Source organism: Euwallacea fornicatus, chromosome 15, assembly GCF_040115645.1.
Source record: "Euwallacea fornicatus isolate EFF26 chromosome 15, ASM4011564v1, whole genome shotgun sequence".
Taxonomy (NCBI): domain Eukaryota; kingdom Metazoa; phylum Arthropoda; class Insecta; order Coleoptera; family Curculionidae; genus Euwallacea; species Euwallacea fornicatus.
This window is the reverse complement of record NC_089555.1, coordinates 3165385-3174591: the sequence shown is the minus strand read 5'-3', so window position 1 is coordinate 3174591 and position 9207 is coordinate 3165385. Positions and strand designations below refer to the sequence as shown.

Genomic DNA, 9207 nt, shown 5'->3' with positions numbered 1-9207 from the left:
CTTCCTCCTCATCACTCGAACCGTTTTCATATTCATCATTGGCAATTATTTGAACAATGTCAATATGATTAGGAAATTCAGCAAGTTCCAAGTGTTCATCAATCATGTCATATTTATTTAAAGTAATTTCCTCAAAATCAGAAGTGTGCTGGTATTTGACCCATTCGATTAAGTCTCCAGCAGCTCGCTCACAGCAGCATCTCCCGACTGTTCATTATAACCGAGCTCAAACTCCATAAAATAATAAATATTGTATGTTATAACCGAGTGTTCGTTAAAGCCGAGTTTTTATTAATCGTGTAACACGGACGTTTTAAAATCTACATGTCAGAAATTGAGGTACACTGTAAAGGTCGGTAAAATCAACTGTAAGAGAAGTATCAGAAAAAATTTGTTAATTTGTGGAAACACATTTTCACGTGAATCTAAAAAATGATGAAAATCCCGAAAATTCCAAAAAAAAATCAAGTTTTTTTTACAAATTATTTTTGATAATTTTTTAGCGTTAAACGAGAAATATTAGAGAACTTCACGCGAAAACCAATGAACTAAGGAACATTCTCTCAGGAATTTAACGAACTCGGCCGAGTAGTTTTTGAGTTATCGTGTACCGCTTGCGAAATTTCAGATTTCGACAAAAACGTGTTTAAAGTTTAAGAGAGGTGAGAGAGAGAGAGATAGAGAGAGATAGAGATAGAGAGAGATATAGATAAAGAGATAGAGATAGAGAGAGCGGCTAATGTAAGCGTTTAACTTTTCATTAGCGTTCTGCAAATGACCTCCTAAACACCTTTCAAGCAAATCTTCCCTTGGAAAGTCTTCATATATCGGGAAAATGTTAATTTGCATATGTCGTTGGAGAGGAAGTGGGTGGTTGTAGTCTTCCGGTCCGAGCGTGTCCACTACTTGCACGCTCCGGCCGACCTGACGTGATCGCATTTTTAGCATTTTAACAACAAAAAAGCTCAAGGAAACTCGAAAGCAATTTCACAGTTTTCTTAGTACGTTCAGAAATGTTTTCCTATCATTTTAATGAAAAAAAATGTTCAATTATTTTTTTCTATATATATTTGCCCGCTCAACGCAATAATTTCATTATCACGTGTTTTTCGTTATCGAGCATCTGTTATATTTCTTTTATTTTTGGGGAATAGCGGCTTGCGCATCGGCAGGGTGGAATTGCACGCTATTCTCGCTTAAAAACTCAGGATAAAATGTGCTCTTTACTGAGAGCTCGGACGTTAACGCCCTTGACAACATCTCGATGCCAAATCTCTCACCATCTTCAGAACTCAGGAAAACTTAGCAAAGAACGAAACTGTATTTTTTGTTCTTTTTCAATTTTTTTTTCGGCGTTTCTGTTGGTGTTAATTTTCCTTTCATGCGTCCGCGGTTTCCCTCTTGTTTAGGCATCGATCACCGAATGTTATCCATGCTCTCCAAACGAGGCATTTGGATACAAAGTATCGAGGTCTTTGTTTCCCAAATGCAATCAGGCACTGGCGATCAAAGGAAAACACGAGTGGTTCATTACCCTTTGTCGCGTAATAGATGTTTTATCAAAATAATTGATCACACCTAAATCAACTTAACAAAACTGCCCCGTATCAAGATCGCCTTGACTCTGACGGACAGGACAAAAGAAACACGAGATAGACAAAAGATAAAGCCAACATCGGTAATGGGCCAAAGATATCTCGAGTCCCGTTTCATTTTATTATAATTTTTTTTAGATCAATGGTTGAGTCATGTTTCCTAAGAAAAACGCCTCCTTAATAAGGCCGTCTCTTGCAAAAAATTCACAATAACCTTCTTCATTAACGGCTCAAATATTGGCCCTCTTTCCGGCTCCGCCTCTGACCTAATTTCCGGGCCAGCAATATTATTACAGTAATATTCCTTTTCGACGTTCCGTTTCTTCACGAAATTCATCGGGTCCAATATGGCTGCATGTTACTCACAATATTGAAAACGTAATTGAATGGGACCCTCACAACACCTTTATTGACACGATGAAAAAAACCAGAAGATAATGGAAAACACGAGAATCAAGAAATCGAGAAATGGGTAAACGTGATGATGATGGCGAAACCTGGGGAGGTTATTTACTCGATTACTAAATATTTCGGAGAGATAAACTGTATGAAATGTTCATGCTTAAAATTAATTTTTCCCTACTTGACGTCACTTAGCTTTACTTAGGGCTATGCCCGTAGAGCGAAGTACTGGATGGCGAACAATCGAGAACTCGATAATCTCAGAATCTTAGTTTAAAACTCATCAGCGGATTAGTCAGAAAGTGGCAACGTCGCCATGTTCTTTTGTCAAAACCACATGCCCGACGTCATTGGTTAACTTACGAGTGCGACAGAAACGACCAAATGTAGCCATTGCATAGATGAGAGTGCTGGGTTGCCAATGTGTGCACCAACACCCACCACTAATTCAACATAGATTTTTTAAAAAGCCGGATTTACACCACTTTAATTGCCATAAATTCAAATGAAAAGTAGTAGTTGAGGAGTGAAAACGGCCTCTAGTGGACTACCCGAGGGGCGAGGAAGGGAAGTCCTTAGGTCTTCTACGCCGATTACCAGCGGCTCTTTCATTTCTCCATTCTCTCCCGCTTCCATCACATTCTAAGAGAACGTCCCGTGTTTAATTTTTTCTTCAATTTTCACATTTAAAAATCTTCTCACTTATATCTGCTTAAGCAAACTTGACGCAGTATATTTCCGTACTTATACCCGATTCTGCTGACGAATTTTCGTAACTAATTCACTATGAATCATCACAAAATCGCATACATATGAATGAATTGTTGTTTTGTTCCCTGGACAAAGTTATTACTAGATAAACACGATAATTTCTTATTAGCAACGTATACTCGACGTGTAAAGCAGATAATTAATGGCGACAACATATCGTGATTAGAGTTAAGTTGTAACTAGTTATTTTAGAGCGCTCATTGATTCTCATTACTTGCATATTTAAATAGATCTTTCTTCGCATTATGCAAAACGAATAATCATTGCAGCGCAGATACAAATGGATAAAAAACGTTGACTAATGTGTCCTTTCAAGGCAAATACACAAAATCCCTTAATAAAGACTACCATGTCGCAATTCCGCACAAGCTCACTTCTGATGGGAAATTTTCGAGCTTTCACTTGTCCCACTTCCACGACTACCGAATGGAGTCGTACAAAGAACGAAAAAACCGTTCCAAGAACGATCCGGAAATGTTTCATTTCGGTAAAAAAATCGAGGCACTCTCAGTACGGCACTTAAAGGTGCCATGTGTTAATTAGGAGTGGTCTTGAATGATGCCCTGTACCACCTGGAGCTTTGGCCAAATCGGGACTTCTTGCACCCAAATCTGGTGGTCGAAAAACGAGACCCGGAAATCAAGATCCGAGATCGGAATGTTCGGACCTTGAAAGGTAAGAAATTGTGCTACTACACAGGCCGAATCAGGGGGTTCTCACGGTCAAGAGCGGCAATTTCTACATGTGACGGATTGGTAGTGCAATTAACTACTTTCAGATCCGAAAAATCTTAATGAAATATTTCAGGCCGGCTATATGACATTAGGTAATAAAACGTATTATATAGAGCCAATAGAAGGACATTCAGCCAACGCTGAAGGCCACCACTTGCATGTAATTTACGGTAAAACTCTGGATGGGGAGATGCGCACTTGTGGATCGCTGGATAGTTGGAAAGATTCCATAAAAGATCGCTTTCGGTTGGCTTTGTCTTATCACCAAAAATCTTCAGTAAAAACTCATTGAAAACCAGTGAGGAGTTACTTAGCGGGCAAAACATTTTGAAGGCCAAAAGATCGGAGGTGGACCACAGATACATGGAAGTGGGAGTGGTGTGCGATCGAACCTTCCTTATGTATCATCGGGCTAGAGACGTAGAACTTTACGTGATGACTATAATGAACATGGTATCAGAGAGTTAAAGCACGAATCTAGTTTTAACGAAGTTAATTTAAGGCGGCTAATTACTACCACGACTTATCAGTGGGCCACCAAATGAATTTGGTGGTGGTGAGAGTCATCTACTTGGAGAAAGAAAAGAGGGAAATGAACTTGGAAATCAAACGCGTTTTTGTAAAAATTCTGAGAAGCTTCTGCGATTGGGCAATAAGGATCAACACTCCAGTGAACAACCCCATCCATTACGATTTGGCAGTACTCTTAACCAGATGTATAAATGCCTTAGCAGTACCTTTAACACTTTTACATTTTTTTTGACCAGAACAGGTTTAACCTATGTGCTAACGCTGAAGAGGATTGCGATCTCTTTGGTCCGGTCTATCTTGGAGGAGCTTGCTCTAAAGACAGTAACTGCGCCATTACTGAAGACATAGACTTAAGTCTGAGTGTTGTTGTGGCTCATGAAATTGGTCACTTGTAAGTTCAGCTATTTTGCTCATTTGGGAGCTAGCTGAATCTTGCTCTTAAATTAGGCGCTCGACATTATCAACAGGAAACATCCTGTGCTTTTCAAGACACGGATGGCAACTTCTTTGTCATGTTTCCTTTTGTCAACAGCTACACCAGGCGCTAGTCTTCATGCTGCAGAACCCTAATCAATGCTCTTTTCAAGTACCACTGATTCACACAGGGTGTCAAAAAAGTCTGAAAAGTCAAATTTTTCCTAAATAATACGTTCTTGCTAAAATTTAAAAATACGTGCGGAGATCTACTCTTCATATAGCATTTTTCAGGGTTTTTTTAATTTTTAATTTTTTCAAATGACAAAATAAGTTGGCTGCTATTTAAGGGAATATTTTGATGTTTCCAGGCTCTTTTGACGCCATAAACAACGCAAAGAGAATATAGGAAATTTCAGCAAAAACCTGGGGTGATGCCTGAGCGATGTGCATCACGCGACCCTCTACCCTTCCAGGGAGAATTTACCAGGGGTGATTTACGATGCTAATGAGCAGTGCAAGTTTATGCTACCTGCCAGTTTGGGAGTGTGTTCCTCCTTCGTGAAACAAATCTATGACAATTTGGTATGCAAAATCGATAAATGGGAATGCATTGGAAAGAATGAGATTTCAGCTGATGGAACCAAGTGTGGAGAGAATAGACTACCGGGGAATTTTGTTGGTAACAATAGATCGACTAAATAATAGATCTTTAGTGGTGCTTTAATGGGAATTGCATAGAAATGGGGCTGAGGTCTGAGGCTATTAATGGGGGATGGGGTACAAGGGGCTACTGGTCTTCATGCACCAGAAGCTGTGGAGGGAGACTTACTTTTTAGGACAGGAATTGTAATCACCCTCAGCCCGCTAATGGAGGCAGGTTTTGGTTCGGAGAGGGGAGAAGAGTGAAGATTTGCAATTCTCAGGTAAAACGAAAAAGTAGCGGCATTGTCAAGACATAATTTTGGAGTGTTTGAACAAGAAACATCCATTCTGGCACAAATTTTAAGTTATGAATGTCGTATCTAGTGAATAAAATTGGTTGGTGCAGGTGGTCTGTTGGCTTAAAAAATTATTGGTGTAGATTTTAAGCGGTGGAACTTTTTAAAATTGAACTCCACAGTCTCCAACACTTTAGTTAAAATAGTCAAAATATGTATGTGTTGAGTAAATTTAGCGGTAGCTTTAATCTCGTCTCGGAAATTCGTCCACGTTTCGCCAGCAGTAGGGCACCGATCAGAATTCCATACCCTGGAACGGCGAATACCATACCTGGACCTCAAGTTTCCAAAAAGGTACGTCATTACCATTTTTTAACACGTAATTTCACCCAAAATTTGCACTTTAATTCCGCTTTTTACGCCCCGCAAAGTTCCTTGAAAGTTTAATGATGAAATTTCGAAGGCGACGAAATGCAAAGGTAAGAACACATCCACAACTCATCAAATCCGCTTTACGATCCCGACAAATTACTTTCGGACTAGTTCCGTTTTGAAAGTTGGCTGGAAATATCGTTCCGTCCCACATTTAAAATGAAGTTTTAATTGCGGCAATCAAAAATTCACAAACTGGAAAATTTTTATGTAAGTCACGTTTGACGGCCGGCCGTTCCTTGGAAAATTGCACGGCGAAATCTCGGAAACTTTGTCTAACTCGCCGCAAATTACTTAATTTCTTCCGGAAAAAGTTTGCGATTATCGTGGAAATGTTTCATCATTCTATTCTTCCATCACCGAGCGAAATTTTCAGGGGAACCCTGCGTGCTTTATTGCATCAATGAGCGGTACGTCTTGAGCAGGTTGCAGGTCATTGCCAAGGATGGTGCTCAGTGCAAACATGAAACTAAGGATATCTGTATATCAGAAGTGTGCAGGGTACTTCACACTGATGTTGCTCTTTTTTTTGTTTTTTTTTTTTTTTTGTAGAGGTGGAAAACCTTCTAAAAGTACCCGGTCTGGTGGAATGGCGACCGGGTTATGTGGGATTCCCCCCCTGAAGGGAGGCGCCTACCCACTAAAAAACCCACCTCTCTTCACCGTTGTTCCCCCCCGGAACCGCCTAAAGGCATTACTTCAGAGGGGTGGTGGCATAGCGCCTACTAATCCGGCCTAGGTCGGTCCGCTTCGCGGAGGACATCTCCCCGTAACACTCGTCGTCTTCCATTCCCTCTCGTGCGTTTCGCATTCATGATTTTCTCTACCATTATTGCAAACGCATTCCACTTACATTCTGATTCCAAAATCTCACTGCCGATCACGTTTCGGTCCAGTCTGAGTCCGCTCAGCCGGCCCTCCGCACGATTGGCCTCCCATGCCTGACACTCCCACAGCGTGTGCTCGGGAGTGTCGCTCACACCATTCTCTTCGTTCCCGCAGAACCAGCAGTGGTCACTGCGCTCAACCCCTATTCGTCGCAGGTATTTTCCGAACACACCGTGCCCGGTGAAAACCTGCGACGGGGCGTCACTGGTGCTGCTTAATTCGACATAACTAAAGTTTCCCTTTTTCAAAAATGGTAGGTGGTAGGGTGCGACAACCTTCTAGGATCAGAGGCCGTCGAGGACCGGTGCGGGGTATGCAACGGGGATGGAACCTAATGCAAGATCATTCAGGATATTTACAGAAATGTAGGGAGCGGTACTTCACTATTACGTTATAACTCGGTAGTTTTTCTACGGAGATTTATTAGGTTATACTAAGGAGGTAGTGGTGCCTTCCGGAGCTAGGAAAATCATCTTTGAGGAACTAGCTTCTTCCGAGAACATCGTGGCTATCTCCTATAGAAGTGAGAGGAGATTTTTCTTCTATGTGAAATCGTCGTACTGAAAATCTGGATGGAGAATATAAGATCGGCTAAACGATTGGAGTCTATACGCACTCAGAACCAAATAAGGAGATTTTCATCTTGAACTCTCCTCTAGAGGAGGATATTGTTTTTTTTTGTAAGTTCTTAAAGCCTCAGATATACCCTCAATAACATGAGCCAATTCAGGTTGATTTCTTTGAGCAAAAGAACCCAGGCTTTGCCTATAGGCGGATAGAATTAACCGTGAATTTTGCTTATGAACCCTAATACTGTTGGGAAATTGGTAAGCGTCCTTACGATACCAAAATTGCTCTAAAGAATTAGGATGCTCCACAGGCAAATTAATCCTAATGATATACATAGAACGTATCACTTATATGGAAAAGTGGAGTTTTAGTGCTTCAAACGTATATATTTTTTTAATTTCGAAAATTTCTCTCGTCTCACATGAGAATTTCGGGACTGCTCAGCAATCTGCTGAGGATGCATCCAAACAGCAGTCATAAACTGTTTTGAAGAGAATGCAGGAAAAGTTAGCACAAATTTCTGGGCAGGCATTGACAAGCCGGAGGGCCTTACAAAGAACTGCAACGAGCAAAAGTGCAAAAAGAAGTATTTTCGATGTTTTGTTCACGAAATCTGGTCATCAGTTGTGAGAATTTTAGATGGCAAGTAGGCCTTTGGAGTCGATGTAATGCCTGCAAGAATAGGGGTGGCGTCCGCACGAGGACTGTTCAATGCGTACAAGATAATTCTAAACAAGGGGGTGACAAGAATTTGCTTGAAGACATTGAGTGTGAAGGTTAGTCAAACGATTTTTTGATACTTTGAGATCGTGTGAACATATGTTTTGCAGATGCAAAACCTGGGTTTTTGGAGCTCTGCGAAACTGAAGAGAAATGTGGGCGTAAACGCGGGGCATCGGTTTATATTCCCGGAAAACACCAAAAGACTATTTGGAGACAGATGAAAATGGATTTTCCATATAAAATACTTGAGGTGAGACACAAAAATATTTCACATTCTAATTTATCACCACTTAATCTCAGGCAAAATACAAACCTGACGAGGAATCTTTGGCGCAACATCATGAACAAAACCAAAGCAGGACTCAAGGTTTGTGTAGCTTATAGAACAACCTTTGACAGTTTCACGTGTATTTAATAAAAGTAAAGAAATTAATCCACGAATTTCGGCCCATCGAAGAAGAGATCCTGATCAGATGCACTATTAAGCCGAACCCTCTCCAGTCCCGTTTGTCTGATAAAGCTGATTCTCAATTAGGGGGCTTGATTGGGGACGTCATAGACACTCAACACAAGATGGTTATCATGGGTAAAGACTGCTATTACCCACCTAAATTCTGGATTCTGAAATTTAGTTTTTATCAGGTAAAAAGCCTGTCGCAATGAAGCAGAAATTGGAGCATGGCGGCAATTTTACTTTGCAGTTTGATTGCTACGCGTAGAATAGATCTGAGGTAATGGATCAAACCTACCAGAAGCTCAAAGAAGAGGATGAGTGGAAGGAAAGTGACAGAGAGAATGGAAAATTTTTTAAAGATAAATGTGGCAAATAAGAAACCTGACGCGTGGAAGTTGATTTAAAGATGAGAAATGTGGCCTTACATTGGATAAACACATGTAAATCTATTTAAGAAAATAAACGTTTTTCTTTAAAATACTTTTATTTTGGTAATGAGATGCCAGAGGAGGAGTTAATCGAGTTTTTTTTCAGTTATACAAAGTCATTCAAAAGAACCGTTTTTATCCCGAATGCTTCCAACCCAATATTTTGAAATTAAATTTTCCCTTTAGAGAATCGGTTTCCCCGCAGCACCTTTTAATCAAAATTATATCGTTTCATCACACCTTCAAAGTTTATTATTTGCCCAGTTAAGCTCTAATTTGCTCCCTCTTCTTTTATTGACAAAACAAATTATAATTGTTGTTGAC

General features: G+C 40.3%; 1 pseudogene; it reads left to right on the top strand.

The window, feature by feature from the left end:
* Nucleotides 1-2063: 2063 nt before the first annotated feature.
* LOC136343767 (A disintegrin and metalloproteinase with thrombospondin motifs 12-like) lies at nucleotides 2064-8894 on the top strand (annotated as a pseudogene).
* Nucleotides 8895-9207: the final 313 nt, after the last annotated feature.